The sequence below is a fragment of the Mchenga conophoros genome, linkage group LG7 (genome assembly GCF_057382185.1).
Source record: "Mchenga conophoros isolate Kocher_MC1m ecotype Shallow Benthic linkage group LG7, M_conophoros_male_GT1.1, whole genome shotgun sequence".
NCBI classification, from domain to species: Eukaryota; Metazoa; Chordata; class Actinopteri; order Cichliformes; family Cichlidae; genus Mchenga; species Mchenga conophoros.
In genome coordinates this window covers 20,956,542-20,973,934 of record NC_140532.1, presented here as the reverse complement: position 1 = coordinate 20,973,934, position 17,393 = coordinate 20,956,542, and the positions used below count along the sequence as shown (strand labels likewise).

General features: G+C 38.0%; 1 protein-coding gene across 1 annotated transcript in view; it reads left to right on the top strand.

Moving 5' to 3' along the window:
- Positions 1-1,447: 1,447 nt before the first annotated feature.
- Positions 1,448-17,393, top strand: part of lingo1a (leucine rich repeat and Ig domain containing 1a) — a 122,819-nt gene continuing 106,873 nt past the window's right edge. The window contains exon 1 of the mRNA XM_085282837.1: positions 1,448-1,801. The gene's annotated coding sequence lies outside the window, so the exon portion shown is untranslated. The remainder of the gene's footprint in view (positions 1,802-17,393) is intronic.

Sequence of the window (17,393 nt, the reverse complement as noted above, 5' to 3'; positions counted from 1 at the left end):
GAGACTTGACTTGAGACTTGAGGATAAAGACTTGAGACTTACTTGAGACTTGCAAAACAATGACTTGGTCCCACCTCTGCGAATTAATCTAGTAAACATTGTGTTATATGGGTAAAAACCTCAAAGTGTCCACTAAGATCAATAAATCTTAGTATGGAAGTTTGATAAGACAACAAAAACCATATTTTTATCTCCATATTTGTTTCTACCATGTATTTATCAGCTTCTTTCAGATCACACTGTAAAAATCAGTCATTTTCATTGCGCGAGGTCGACCAAAGATCCTCGACCGCTGAAATGCTTCAGTTGAAATCCATGGCTCCACTGAGGCGAGAGATATCTTGACAGCGCTCTACAACAAGCCCTCCATCCATCCACCACTACTTCTTAATCCTGTCTGTAAGCTCATCGCAGTGGGGTGTCCTGACCACTTATGCCACCCATACTCTTAACCCCTGCCTTGAAGCATACGCCGATTTAGAGCATGAATCATCAGTGTAGGATTGTATAGAGTGAGTCATGTCAGTCGAGGGATGCCCGCTGCGTTTTTCAAAGAATGTGTTGGCGGAAATATTTCACAATCTACGTGGTGGTTTGGACAATACTGGAGGACACATTCCTGTGAGGGCGATGACCCAAAGATAAATTTATCATGCCCAATTTCACTTTCATCTCAAGATGGTAGCGGGAATACCACGTTGAAGAATACTGATGGTTGCTTTATTCAATATAACTCAATGCTTGAAATTTGATTATATCTGACATATTTTTGACCCAATTGTGCAGTCTCGGATCAAATCTCCTGCTCCTTTTTCTGTGATTGTTAAAGCTTTGTATGCTATGCACTGTATACACTGCATGAGCATAAATCAAACAGCATCTACTGTCATAAACGGCAAATCCTAGTGAGAGCTGGAAGATGCTGGGAGTTGAGCTGCTGTAATAATTGTTTGCAAAGTTAGTTGATATGGAGTTTGTTGATTCACTAGTCCACCCAGTCAGTTTTAGATATTGCCTATCTATTCATTGCATCAGCCTCCTCTCTTTCTCATCTTTCTCAGCCATCTTTCCAGCTTGTTTATCTGTCCGGCTCTGAGCAGGAGCAAAGGACATTACTCAGCCCTCAGATGCACAAACAGATCTGATTAAAACAGCTTCCATGCTTTTCACTTTCATCCCCATATTTAGTTGTTTAACATCACCCACAGTGTATTCAGATGGAGATATGGTGAAATAATTTCATTAGCTCCTGCTGTTACATTTGTGCAACTCACACTGCAATTCAGATTGAGGGCGAAATGAGGAGGAATGGAGAGACTCTTTGCTCCCCTCCCCTCTCTCAATCTCTCATCATGCTGCAGCTCCTCCCTCCACCTTGCCCCTCTCCAGATTCCCTGCTTTTCTCCGTCTCTCTCTTTCTCTGTCTCTATCCCTCCTTCGTTCTCCTCCAATCTTTCAGCCTAGCAGAGACTTACACAGGATACACCCTCCCTACGTGTTTGTATGTGTGCGATTCCCCATGTGAACTGCATGTGTCAGTGTGTGCAGACATGTGGCTTCGCAGCTGACGGCAAGGACTCGTGAAGTGCTCAAGACTTGGATATCAGATCCTTCTCCTTATGCATATTTACCACATTTTTAACATCTCTCCAGAATCTTTCCATTAAAGAATCTCATCTTTCCTCCTCTTGAGGCAGCATCTCGATGGAATCTTCAACCCTTTCCCCAGTATACTGGATTTAATGAGCAGCCACTGTGGAATGAAACAAGTAATTTTTGGATTTTCTTCATTAGAGCTCTGGTAAGGAGATCTGTCTCCCTCTCTCCCACTTACTCTCTTTCCACATATTTGTCTCCTTTCCTTGCACTTCATACCTTATTTACTTTTCACAACATATTGACAGGTGCAGGCAGCAGAGATTATGGAATGGGGTGCAGTTAAATGATGCAGAGAAAGCTATTGAGGGCATGGAGAGGAGGTGAAATGTAAATAGGCTAGCTGGGTAGTATGAGCAGGCGTAGAAAAAGAAGCAGGGAACAAAAATGTGTGCCGACACCAGCAGTGTTGTTCGTGCTGTTAGAGGCTTGGGGGGGAAAATGCTCCACTTGATACTTACTATTGATCTGCTGTTATTTTCAGAACCAGACAAGTTCGCATGGTCTAAACTGTGAGTGATAGCATTAGTTTTAGCCGTTCAGAAAAGCTGACAGGACAATACTTTGTAATAAGAAGAAGACAGTTTGTGATTCTAAGTGTAAAAAATTCATCACATTCAATGCACTCAAATATATTCTCACGTATGCGGCCACTTTTTTTCTGTTTATGCAACATGTATGTCTGTTTGCTAATGAACATGTGATACAACAAGACAGGACTTGGATTCGATTCTTTGGACGTTTGCCTTCATACCTATATTCTTGGCGTGAACAATGTGTGTGTGTCCGTGTGTGCGTGTGTGTGTGCATGCATGGTGGATTGGGGGGGGGGGGGGGGTTGTGGCACGTTGATTTACCTGATTACCTTTATCCAATATCTAAGACTTAAAAAGTGATCAAGCATTCATTTAAATGATTCACTTGCAGATGTCCATGTATGACTTTTGTCTGTGTTGGTTGTAAATTATCTTTAGCATTACATTAAGCTAATCACAACTGGAAACCCTGTGTAAGCATCAGCAAAGCTGAGGCAGCTGTTTTGGACCCTTCTATAGGCTGGATGAGGCTCTTCTTTTTTAATCTTTTCACTGTTCCACTTTTACTCTTGTGTCTATAAACTCTGAACGGAGAGGAGCTATTGTTAGAAGGGAGAGGTGAGAGTAACCAAGAGAAAGCGTGTGCAGGGGAAGCTTACGTATATTGGTAGAGAAGACTGCTTGTGGAAGGTTGAAAAAGGGAGAGAACAAATGAGAGAGAATATAGTGGTGAAAGACTGACAGGAAGCCTGAGACAATAGATGACTGAGAAGGTGTGCGGATGAGCTAATAAGCCTCAGAAAGAGCTTTTAAAGCATGGAAACCTCTTTTGAGGCTCTTTTGGCAGAGGGTCAGTTTACAGAAATATCCACACTCTCCATAGGAAAACATGTGATAGATAGGCCAAGACCTGCATCTCGCATATGCCTGCCTACATTTCCTGTAAAGGACATCAATATTTATCACATTTCCCATTTCAGAGAAGAAACCACGATAACGCCAGAGGATGGAAAAATAATAAAAGATAAATCAAATTACCCCACCTTGGGTAGACCTTCTGCTTCTGTTTCATTTATAATTCCTTTGCAGCACTTAGGCAAGGCAGGCTGTTACCGCTGCTTATTGAAAAACAGGTGCAGAACTGTGGCTCACATTTATTTGATTCTTCTGCACATCTTCTGTCATGCTGACAATGATAATCAAAAATCATTTTTTTAAAATATATATTCAACCAGATTATTGGTGAGTATTGAAGCTGAGAAGTCTTCATGCATTACGAGTATGGATTTATGAGTTTTCAGATTGACAACAGGGATATGATTTTACTCAGTGAAGCTTTTAGGAGCGTTTTAGGGCTCATGAAAGACTGCATCCGGAACATATTCCAGGATGCATTACTGTTAAATGCTAAGCTGAAAAGTTAAAGGTTCAAAACTCTATATTTTCAAATAACATATTGATTGGTTTGTTTGGTAATTTTTAAATAGCCTCTCCCCATTTCTCTCATCCACACATACACACAAGCAGGGGATAGACTTAAATGTGGCTAGCAGGAGTCATTTTTACCTTACTTGCCTGCAGTATAAGCTTGTCATGCAGTGGATGACTTGCATCCAAGAGTGACTCATGCTGCCCAAGAAAGCTTCTCCACCCACAGCAAAGAAGTCCTGATACTGCCCATCACCAAATGAGAAATTAACAACTCATTTTTCCTCAAATTTCACGGCAGTTATTCTCAAGTCCATTATAGCAAATACCAGTTATTACTGATGTGGTTTCATGATTTACCATGATCCATGAAATGAAGTTGGCAAATTAGTTGCAGCAATTGACAGCTAATTGTGTCCGTAGTGGTGGACTAGCATCGAAAAGTTGGGGGAATTGGAGCTTCTCATCCAAGTGTACTCTCTTGCTAGACCCAATTTAGCACTTCTGCTACATGAAAAGGTGGTTAGAGCTGTTTTGAACGCTAAATACTAACTGCATTTTGTGTGTAAATATAAAACTCTCAAAATAATAATCAAAACTAAATGCAGTCAGTCATATTTTCAGTCAGACACTTTTACTCATGACCTAAAGCCATACAATATCCAGGCCTGTTAGATAAACATTAGTAACCAATAATCACACATTTTTACAACAAAGAAATGAGTGGTAGCTTAATAAGACTTTTGCACACTGCTGTAAATCATTATCTTTAATAACCATCCAGTAAAAAACAACCTTTACAGTTTGTTTGTACCAGTGAATGACCAGCAAACAAACCCAATGAACTCCTAACAGACTAAAACAGATTTTAGGTGTATATTCCAAGTCTTGCCTGTTTGATTGTGACTAATCAAAACACCAGTTTTTCTATAAAAAAAGAAAAATGTATTTAACTTGTCTAACATAATAATCTTATCTACTCTTAATTTTATCAGTGCAGGCATATTTCAGTGTATTCATAGTGGTATACATCTGATATGAGTTAGACATTAAAATGTAAAGCTACCAGCCATAGATACCTGATTTGGGGAATAATAACACAGGTACAGTAATCATAAAAGCTGCTATTATTTTTGAAAAATGAGACTAACTGTGTTTTCTCTGCTGAGCTCGTAGAGAAAACACAACACTGAAATCTGCAGGGTTTCTTACTGCTGTTATTTGATGTTAAAGTCATTTATCTATTATAATGAGTTTTGATGAGTTGTAATGAGTCCTACCCTCAACACTACCTTCCCCCATGACAGTCTTTTTTGCACTGTAGTTGACATAGATACGGAAATATGATATCAGCCTTCATTTCTTAAATAAATCTTTAATCTTTACTTTCGTTTTACTATTGTTTTGTCGATAGTATTTGTCTCCACTCTTCTTGATGTGCTCACATGAGTCTATAAATGTAGTTCACAGCAGCTTGATGTTAAGGATATTACTCAGCAATTGTCCAGGAAGGATGAATGCACACTAACCCTTCTCTTCCCCTTCTAAGTTTTCTTTGGCTTGCTGAGTGAATATAAATCTTTTAAACTGGAAATCGTATAAATATTTCAGAAACTCCTTTCTATTTTCTATATTTTGTTCCATCACTAAGCCAACATTTGATCCTTGTTTGTTACAGTTTTGGCACATGATTCACCAATCCCTGACCTCACTTCCTTCTCCGTTGACCCCCTTTAAAAAAAGAAAGAAAGAGAAATAATACTTGAGATATACTGCACATATGGAAAAGTAACTCAGTTGTAAATCACTTGTAAGGTTTGGCATTTTTGTTTTTGTTGATGATGACTTAAGATATTGATTATGACTCTGCATTAATAGCCCTGTCCCTTCATTCATCCAACTGATATAGAGCAATGCCTAGACCATTACATCACTACAGATTGGGTTTTTTTCCCCCCATCCCTGTCACATGCTGAACATTTTGGAATTTACAACCATGAATGCATTGAAACAATATTGCATTAGAGTCATCTGAAATTTAATTTGCCTCAATATAGCTTCATGTCAGCATTGCCACATTTAACTGGCCTTTACGACTCAGACATGTGGGCTACATAAGCACACAAACACAAGGTCAGGCTTGCAACGATGTATGTGTGGGGGGCTACATAGATACATCATTAATTTAAATTGCGAGAAAACAGTTCGAGAGTATTTCTAACAGTTGTTTTTATTTTAATTTGGAGGTAACAGAAATATATATTTGCATAGACTTCATCAGCCAGTGTTTGTCAGGGGAAGATATAGACAAGCTTTTTTTCTTCATACTTGTAGGTGGGAATGATATAGATGATGTGTCTCTCTGTCTTATCAGTATTAGTATTTTGTGGCTGTGTCATTTTGGCGGGTTTTTTTTGCATTATGTGGGGCGGATTATGTTACATTAATAAGTGTGTCCCTCTCCTGATATTGCAACTCACCAAGTGCACTGTATATTAGGGCTGGGCCATATCATAGCGTTCACGGTAATACCGGTATAATGTTGGGCAACGATAAGAAAATGAAATATCGTGATTGAATATGGGTAAAATGCGCATGCGCAGTGCCTTTGTTTTCATACGCACATGGCAGAAAAAGCATGACGGCAACGCAGAATGAGAAGGGCGAAAGCGGATCGTTGAATGAAACAGATGAACCAGAATTGGTTTGTAAAAATGCTGCAACTTCAGTGGTGTGGAACTGGTTTAGCTTTCGTCCGTCAGATACACAACAAAGCACTATTTTTGGTAGAGCATGCTAGTGGGCCGTCGTTATTACCGTGTTTTTTGGAAAATACGGCACATTTAAAATCAATCCTTTGATTTTTCTGAAAATCGACAGAATCCCGTGTACCTTATGTATGAATTCTGGTTGTGTTCACTGACCTCAAAACAATTTTATGTCGTACACGGCGCTCGAAAATCTGTCAAATGTTTCAGTACGACTTTGCTAAGCTACGAAGCCGCACCGCTTGATGGATTGTCGGAGCATTACGGCTATCGTAGGCAGGAGCCTCGCGGAGTGATACGTACGGTGCTTCAACATAATATTACCGTATTGTGTGTGTATAACCTCTTTTTAAGTTTTGTGGATATTATACATGGTTATGCTGAGGATATGTCGGACAATTTCCACTGAAATGCCTTTTGGTTAAACTGTCAGCAAGGAATTTGCATTTGCACTGTTACATTTTTATATAACTTTTATGCACATAAAAACAGCTCCTTGTTTAAGTGAAAATACATTGATGTTTTTTTTTGTTGCTGTTTTTGCACTAATAAAGTTGTGGAGTTGTAAAGTATTTTGTCTAGTGTCAATTATATCGTCAGTTATATCGTTATCGCAAATTTTCAAATGCATATTGTGATAAATATTTCTGGTCGTATTGCCCTGCTCTACTGTATATTATCAGTTTAATTAAAGTTTGGCTAAAGAAATCATTACATCTTAGACTGAATTTTCATTTGGTATGATTTAGGAACTGCATGACATGATCATCAAATTTAATCTACTTCTGAAGAATCTAATTTCACCTCTTGAAAGAAGCCTGGCCTCCATTAAAACAAGAAAAAAAGCCATGTACAATGTAATTACTGTGACACAACACATTGCTGAATTTGCTGGTAATAATATATTTTCTCCTGTACTGTATATATACCCAGAAAATGGAAGCGGATGAGTCAACACTGCCTGTGTTCACGATGGAAAACGGAAGCATTAGCTTTCTTCTTTCTATGTCACATATTCGAATGAAACTGCTTCCAGGAGAAAGTGTTACTCAAAGCGGAGATATGAATGCATTTGGGGAGATATACCTATGGAAAAATACAGATTTTTGTACATGAATGCTTTGACTGATATATTTTCAGAGGTATAGCTTTAAATCACCTTTGATTTTTAGCTAAATATTAAGCATTTACTTTCATCATTTAGGGCAAACAACACTTGTTTAACTTCAGTAGAGTGTCTCTGATTCCTGGACCACATAGCAAAACACCTACAAAATTTGGGAGGAGGTTAGGTTTGACAAATACTACATGTCCATCTACTGTAGATGCTCCCGGCATTTTGCAAAGGATGTAACTGCAGGGATTGTGTAGGATTGAAATGTTCACTGAATGCTCAAATTAAGTAGAAAGGCACCATATGAGTATTTAAAATTTACACTGTTATGTTGTATCATTGAAAAGGCCATTATATTCATTGTCTTTTCCTCTAGGAACACAAATAACTGCGAAAAACAAGCAATTTTACCAGACTGGAGTTAACTTGTTGCTCAGCTGAAACTGTATACTGAAAGAGTGGCATAGTTTGCCTTAGTCAAATAGTAGAAAAATTAAATAGTTGCCAAGTAACAGATTTTCTCTTAATTTAATTTCATATTTTCTTTCCTGTGGTGCTTGGCTTAGCCCAGCATCAATTTGCATTTGTCAAAAAAGCATGGGACCAAACATCAGAATCAATTTCTGAGACCAGTTTATGCACGATCTCTGACATGCATTTGAGCATAGAGATTTCCACACCTGTTAGGCAATACAATGTGCAACATGATCCAGTCTTAATATGTGGAATATTTTTCTGTCACCACAGGTATTTATTTCAGACAACTGTCATCCATCATCTTTGAAGAAAGATTCCTGCATCATTTCCTCCTCCCAAGCATACTGAAGTCTGCATGCACTATGATCAACATCAGCTGAGAGTGAAAACATAGGCTAAATCAAACTGGCAATATTTGCAATCATCGTGGATGATGCACACAGTTTTATTTTTGGATCAGTGCCTAAGAAAATATGTATGTATACATGCAAAATGTGAAAGTCAGTGTTTTACCTAATCGTTTCTAACTTTCAAGACCACAGTATCGTGGAACATAAATAGTAGTGCTGAGCAGGGGTAGAATGACATTTAGAAGATAAGGACTACCCTTGCTTGTTTTTCACATTCAGTATAAGGAGGGACCAACAAATTCATGTAGTTAACTTGATGACATTTTGTTATATATGGTACATGTATATTTTCACTTTCACAGCCAAATTGTTACCATTCACCTGAGCAAGTGGAATGTTTCAGACTGAAACAAAAAATTGTTTTATTTTAAAAGATTTCAAGAAAAACAAGTGTCCAAACTTGGGTTTTCTTTGTTTTTATTCCAAGACCATTCTGTGTCGTGTTGCATTTTGGCCAGTGCTTTACACTCATTTTCTTTTGGTCATTACCACAATCAGTATTATCATTTATCATATTAAAAGCATCATCTATGAGATATTTTAGTATTTATCATTAAAAACTGCTTAGGTTTCAATAAAAAGACAGTCAACATTCCTTGTGAATTTTAATTTTGTGAGTCAAGGGGGTCGCCCATAGGTAAAGCATGTCAAACCCTCAACCTCTGGGCAACCACTTTCAAATGCAAGGTGATTGCAGAGGTTGGGTGATGGGGGACAACCTGTCTCCAAACAGTCACAGTCCAACTAAGACTGACTGCAGTCACTTGTTGACAAACTGACAAAGGTTTGCAGATGATTACCTTTTAATGTCAATTTCTGTGTCCATAGACAACAAAGATTTGTAAATTTTTTTCCAGTTTATCTTACTCATTCCCATATCATAAATAGACTGCATATAATTGAAAACAGACTGCTAGTCCCCCTGATTGTGATTTTATTAGTGTCTTGATGAACCAAAGTCCCTTTGAGCTGACTGTAGGAAACAAGGCAACAAGATTGCAAGTCATTTGTACTACCAATAACTGTGTTTAAAATGGCAGTATATCTCACTTTCCATGGTTACAAATTATTCATGCCAATGTTTTATCCTTAAACTGATCTCAATAAATAGTTTTGGACAAATTTCAAGTGCCTAAAGCCTCGATACACCAGTGGTCTACCCACACTGGCATTTCCACTAACAGTGCCTGATTATATCTCTATTCAGGACTGTGTTGGTGTTTAAAGACGTGCTTATTTAACAGCTTCATCTCTCCGCTATTAGTTTCTCTGCACCTGTTGGGTGCACCTGGTGGATGTTTTACACCTTCATGAATGTGATTAGTACATGGACTTTATTGGTATCACTTAATTTTAGTCATTGCATAACTCATGACCACCTGAGTCTAATTGTCTATAATAAAACAAAAACACCTGTGTCCAACATACTTGGAAACAAATTTAGGTTTATCAGTTCTTTGCAGTCCAACTTATCTGTCTTCATCTTGCAGCAAGGTAGGTTTTAATTGTATGGTACCGTGGGATAGTTCAGCAGTGTATATTAAATGTATCACATTCGTATGATAATAATTTAACATACCAGACACCATATAAGAAACTGCAATTGACACTTTCTGGCCAAGAGTCTAGTCTTTTGGCTGTGATTTCATAGCAGAGTTTCTTTTTCCTTTGGAGGAAGCTCCAGAGATTTTTTCCTGATAGTTTATGCAGTCTGTAGTTGGTTCTCACCAGCTTCAAATTAGGCTATATATATGCAGTTTGCAGTTGGTGAACAGCATCTAAAAGTATTTCTAAGGTATTTCATGAACAGTCTTGTTTACAATGGGCACATATTGGTGCATATGTACATATGTCACAGAAGACTTAAAGCAGTTTCTTTTTTTGTAACATGCAGTGTGCTGAATGTGCATATGCATGTGCTGAAAGCATGTCTGGTTGCACATGTTAGTAGTTTGCATTTGCAAATCGGTGCCATCATTACCTGGGACCACTGATTTATATATGATGGCATTAACATGCACTTTACTACTCATTATCTTCTTCAGCAAGTAGTAAACGTTGTCAGCAGTTGCCAAAAGAAGATTTAGTTAGAGGGGAGGCGCAGGCAGTGGAAGGGAGTGTGTATTTCAGTCTTCCGATATAATGACATTAAATGGAGCAGGCTCAGGTGAGCTTCACACATTCAAGCTAAATTGGAAAGGACCATCACAGCAGTGGGATAAGTGCCACTGGTGAACAAGTAGAGATCTAACAGTGAAGGGGGTTTGAGAGTATTATTACTGACAGAACTCCATGTTGTTTCAGAAAAACATTATTCTGTAGACTGTGAAAGAATAACAAATACATACACAGGTGGTCTTCTTTAAAAGAAAAAGAATAATAACTGTGAAGGTTGTGTTTTTCATTTTAAAAGTTACCATTACAGGTCAGCAGACCTAATTCCCTGACGGGCGATGGACTAAGCACATTAAAAAATGCATTCCCCTCAAAAACACTTTCGCTCATCACATTTTGAACAAAATAACATTCTGTCGTCGTCCTTTGGTGTTCCATCTTATTACCATATTTACCCTTTTAACATAACATAGGGGTTTAAATCCTGTCCTGGATCACTGCTTTAGAGGTTTTGACTTTTCATTCTCGCTGTTTACATAGGCTTATGGGCAGTAAGTAATAGTTTCCCTTTCACAATGTTAATTTCCTGTGAGAAGTTAGACAAGTTTTGTGCAAAAGGGGGCTCACTCTGTTAAAATGGAACAGCAAGAGGTCCTGACCAAGTCTCAGTGTAGGATGATTACACTATGATCAAGGCTCACGCCACAAGCCTAGGTGAATCACTGGTAATGAGTAGTTGCCAGTGATATATAAGCCACTTTCAACTGCTTTCTTGACCAAGAGGTCACCACAACAGGCAGTTCCACATGTTTGATCTGTCAGAGTTTTACACCAGTTGTCCATCCTGGCACAACCGTAAAGGGGGATTTGTATCTCAGGCTGGAATCAAACCATCAGCATTCCACTTGCTAAGCAAATGTGCTAACCGCTACACTGCCTAATAATAATAATAATAATAATAATAATAATAATAACAATAAAAATAACAGCAAAACCTGAGTTGAATTGATTTTGTTAAACAAAATTAATGTAGAAGAATGGCCACAGCATATTGGTATTCTATAAGGCTTACCTACCCAGCTCTCTAAACCAGAGCCGACATTTAATTTGCAACCAAAATGAGGTGAACTTTGTGTGAAGCGGGTCATTTTACTGCTGTAATCGAGGTGCCCCCACTTTGCTCTTAATCTGACTTCCACTATATGAGAGGACACAACCGTGTGCGCGTGTGAGAGAGTGTAGAAAATTGTTTTCAATAATAAGTAATAAGAGTGGATTCTCATATAGTTATGAATGGGAATCCGAGCCAGACAACTTAAAGACAACGTGAAAGCACATTCGGAGCGACTTTCTTTCGTAATTCAAGTTCAAACACAAGCATGTGCCCGAACAAGTGTGGAGAAATCATTACAGCAGGAGCAGAAAGTGGACGAACCCCTCAAGGTGCAGAGAGAGAGAGGAGGAAGAGAGAAAGCAATAACACTGTGTCCCTTCAATGTTGTAGCTTTCAACATGGCGAAGCTACAGTGCTTGTAGCATTTATAGATGTTACCTTTCAGTGATTGGTGTGAAATAGTGCAGAATGCTGAATAATTCTCCCAGCTGGATATTAGGACTTTAATCCCTTATATGTTGGCTAAGCTTTAAGATTACTTATGTTAGTATCTTCCATCCATCCATCCATCCATTCGCTTCCGCTTATCCTTTTCAGGGTCTTACCCATTCACACACACATTCACACACTGGCGATGGCAAGCTACATTGTAGCCACAGCCACCCTGGGGCACACTGACAGAGGCGAGGCTGCCGGACACTGGCGCCACCGGGCCCTCTGACCACCACCAGTAGGCAACGGGTGAAGTGTCTTGCCCAAGGACACAACAACTGAGATTGTCCAAGCCGGGGCTCGAACCGGCAACCTTCCGATTACAAGACGAACTCCCAACTCTTGAGCCACAATCGCCCCATTGTTAGTATCTTAAGATTATAAAATGTTGTTTTGCTTCAACTTCTTAACATTCATTGTGATATTGTACTACAATTGCACTTTCAATTTGATGCCAGAAACTGGCTGGAAAATGATTTTTAGATGTTCCTCCTGGGCATTTTTTTCCTTTTTAGTGCATCTCTACTTTCTTCTAGGTCAGGCTAATGAATCCATTTTTTCACACATCTTCACGGATCACACAGTTTCTTTCTTTTGTGTTTATTTTGTTTTATTTATTTTCATGGCTGTATTATAAATGTTGCAGTTTTTTAAAATAGAGAAAAATTCTTAGTAATTGAATTCAACAAATTCAACTGTATTTAGAGAAGTCAAGATGAATGAATCAGTCACAACATATTCTTCAACACTTCAGAGTTCTTGCTGTACATTTTGTATCTGAACTGTAAGCTAATTGTTTCTGGTCCGATCTTATCTTCTAACTGTAGCTACACACAACACACACTTATTGCTGACAGCGGTTACATTAAAGCACAGATACGCAATCTCTTCTAAACTACTGCACTACCAGTCACAAGCTTGAACACATTCAGCCATGCTGTACTTTACGTTTTTGAGAAAATTGTCTTTTTGAAATTTCTCTGAAGTTGTTGCATACCTTTGAAATGACTTACTGCTGCATATAGTGAAGCCATACACCTCTATCAATACATATGTTTTATCACCTCAGGAAGAAGGAAAGGCAATATAACACATGCTGGCTATGCAGTCATTTAAGTGCATATTTTTCTCACACACTCACACACAAATTGTATTTACAGGGGTTTTTTTAACGTGTAAATGAGCATGATCACTCGTGTGTTTCAAATTGTTTTACTTTTGTATTCAAAATTTTGTAATTGTAATAGTAACTCGCTACAGGAAGGAAGTAGAACACGGATCAAAACCTTACAATTACTCATACTACCAATGCAACATTTAATTTTTTAAACTAGCATAATGTCATGTTAGATCAAGTTCTGGGCAAATCAGCAGTCTTTGTGCTTTAATTCTACTTCTCTCCTGCAGCATGCACATGCACAGCAATCATCTAATTACTTCAGATAATTCATTCAATAAACATTTGCTATTGATGACTGAGCAAAAAGAAAGACCTGCTGGTTCCAAATTATTCTGTGATGATTAGATACATTCAGAAGCAGCTAATCAATAATATATTTATCTCATGAATTATATCTCCTCCCTACATGAGAATATATCAGCTATATTTAGGAATAACTAGATACTGTTAGTTTTGTTTGTCCTGAAGGTTGTGTTATACGTGTTAGACTAGAAATAAATTGACAACATGCCTTTTAAATAATAAAGTACAATATTTTTCTCAATTAATACAAACTGATTTTTCTGTTTAAGATTTTTAGATATGCATTTTTTCCAAGCAAGACATCTTGTCCTGACTTACATAATAGCATGCTCTTCTAGCTCATTATAAACACCAGTGACCTCAATGTATTCTTATTTACACAAAATATCTGTGTGTGGCAGCTGCAGTGGCCCAATTTTCTGGTAAAAATCATCAAAGTTGCATCTCATCTCAAAGCTACTGCAAACAGATGGACTATCTTCTACCATAGGGAACAGGTTTAACACATCACCAGGGTTTTCCTTGGTCTTTGTAGAGTTTGCTGCTGAAGAGGATGCAGCTTTTACTACCTTCTTTAAGTGATATCTTTTATCACTTGCCTTTTTCAATGATTTTCACAAATCTGGAATAGAGGGATGGTGTTAAATTTGCACTGCAAGTCGTGTATGCACTGAACTTGAAATTATTTAATTAATCAAATCCTCCACTTGCTGCAATTTATTGTCTTTACCAAGAAAACATCCAATAGGAAGTTAGTTTCAAAAGAATTTGAAAAGAACTACTGTCACAAGACTGAAAGGCTGGTACCAGAAACTGGACTCAAGTGCAGGAACCCAGAGCAGAGACAGTAGAACGTTTTTCAATGTTTATTTCAAAGTGTGGCAAAAACAATGGCAACAAAACGTTGTGAGGCCCAGTTAACGTGGCTAGGTGGACGTGGATTTAGAAGAGGGGAATTGTCCCAGAGATGCAGACTGGAACATGGCAGTTAAGCAGTCACACTGAGGATTATGTGTATTAATTAATACATAACTGTTACTCACACTTTGTGAATATGTATTAACGAGTCAGGTGCTTACTCATCATTCAACAGTGCTCATGCACTATCATGCTTATGAAGGGTCATGTTCAGTAACTTTATAACAAATATTTTAGCCTTTACATCAAATAATTTTTTGCGTTACATAACAAACTTTGTTGATTGATTTCTAAATCTGTATCTAGGGGTGTTTTTATTTTTTATTTTGAAACTTATTTCCCCCCTGTAATGTAATGTCAGAATGGTTTATGTTCTAGTCAGGAACTAATCTAACTTTTTTCTTCACCATGTCATTTAATACAATTGTGAAAACAAGTTGTAGTTTTCACAGAACTCTATCCAGTCCAATGAAAAAGTAAGTACACCTCATGATTCAGTAGCCTGTAGAACCACCTTTAGCAATAATAACTTGAAGCAATCATTTTCTGTATGACTTCAGCTTTTACATTATTGCGGAGAAACTTTGGACTTCTCTTTACAACATTACTTCGAGACACTGAGGTTTGCATTTGAGGTATTTCTTTTGCATAACTCTATTAAAGTCCTGCCATAGTGTTTCAGGTGCACAGGCCCTGTGGCTGCAAAACAGTACAGAACCATCACCCACCTCTGTGCTTCACAGTTTGCTGAGGTGTTTGTGCCGATATATTGTGTTTGGCTTTAGATGTTGAATTTTTTTGCAATTCCTCCTAGTATGACAGTTTGACATTGGGTGAATTTGCTTTAAGAAATTGTGTTAACACACAACTGAGTAAGTCAAATAGGTTCTACTTACCATCCTTATTCCAATGGAAACAGTAAGAGTGAAGAGTGCAGTTTTTCACAGGATAATTGTGAAGACATGAAAACATTAGCTTTTGTTGTGTTCTTTGCTTGAGTTACTTTCCCCTGTTTGACAGTTTTGCTTGGACGTTTGTTATATCAAAAACTTATTTACAGTGTTAAATGGCTTTTGTGCATTTGGTTTTTCAGGAATGAAGTTATGTGCCTTGTAGCTCTTGGAGCAAGGAGGCCAGCATTCATTCTCTCTCTCTCTCTCTCTCTCTCTCTCTCTCTCTCTCTCTTTTGTTTCTCTTTTAAAGATAACATAAATGTACTCCTGAGCTGCTAAACAGCACAGAAGTATTGCTGTTTCTGTTAAAAAGAATGAGTACAACATTTAATTTAATGGAACATTAAGCAGTGCTGTTACTTAATCTAAAATCCATCACCGATTAAAGAATTGTAATGGAGTAAGCTTTCTGTGGTCACCGTTAAAAACATATATAGAAACAAAGCTAATATAACGTTGTAAACTACTGCATCTGAAATAAAAAAAACAACTTCTTTTTTATGGAATTTTATGGAATCTTTTTTTATTTTAGTTCCATCAAATGACAATTTTTGTCAAATAATTCATAGCATCTTCTGTCAGCGGCTCCCTTTAGGGGTCACCAGAGTGGATTATTTGCATCCTTCTCAGCCTATGCCTTGCATGCTCCTCTGTCACGCCAACCCTCCGAATGTCCTTCTTGACCACTTCTATGCACCTTCTCTGGTTTTCTGAATCTGGTTTTGTTAAATGTCATTTCTGAGTATGTTTGTTCACATACAAAGGTAAATCCAAAGAGAACAAAAATCTTCAGAGCATCTCTTCTTATAAGTGGAAAATTCTTCTATTTGAGAGAAGAATACAATTTTGCCAGTGATGCTGACTTGAAGTGCTCTGCCTTTAGTGAGACACAAAACCTCCCGGTGTAAAATACAATGCAAAAACACCAATTTCAGTTCTGTAATAATTTCAGTCACTTTATCTTGTATCCACTTCAAAAGTACACCATTTTTTCCTGTCAGATTTGAACAGTCATCGGTTGTAACACCTGTCAGTTTGTCCCATTTAAGCTCCAGCTTATCTAACCATGCAGTTATCTGTGTCAAACACATCACAGTTCTTGTTCAGAGCCAAGGAGAAAAAGATTAAATAGTTTGCTTTGCTATTTAACTTACGTTCATTCTCAAAATGCCTCTTCTCAGGGCAAATTAGCATGACTGAGTCCACCAAAACCTGTATTATAAAATTCCCATTAGAGAACAGATTTGTTTGTGATTTGTTACTTTGTGGGAAAATCACAAAGCTGGTCTTGAGTGCTCCGTCCCTAGAATCACAAAACTGGTTAAAAAGTCACTGTTGCTTATCCAACACCTCCTCATCACCCTTGTTTGCTTCACCTATATGTCCATTGAAATATTCTGCAATCACCGCTCTCTACACTCAAGGACACTCTACCACTTCATCCAATTTCACAATTGCCTTTTATCTTCTAATTGGCACCTAACTTGTAGGGAATATGCACTGACAACATTAAACATCACCCTTTCAGTTTCCAGTTTTAAACTCATGATCCTGTCTGAAACTCTCCTCACCTCCACAATACTACTGATATATTCTTCCTTCAATATTTCCCCTACTCTGTTTTACTTCCTGTCTACACCATGGTAGAATAACTTTAACCCACCACCAATGCTCCTGGCCTTACTTCCCTTCAAACTGTTCTCTTGCACACACAAGACACATACAGTCTATCTTCCATCATATCCGCTAACTCTCTCCCTTTACCAGTCATAGTGCCTACATTTAAAGTCCCTATTCTCACTTCCATGTTTCAACCTTTCCTTCCTTCTCCTGATCTCCTAACACACCTTCCCTGTCTCCTTCACCTTTGACTTTGGCCAACAGTAGCACAGTTTCCACTGACACCCTGTTGGCCAACAGCTCCAGAGG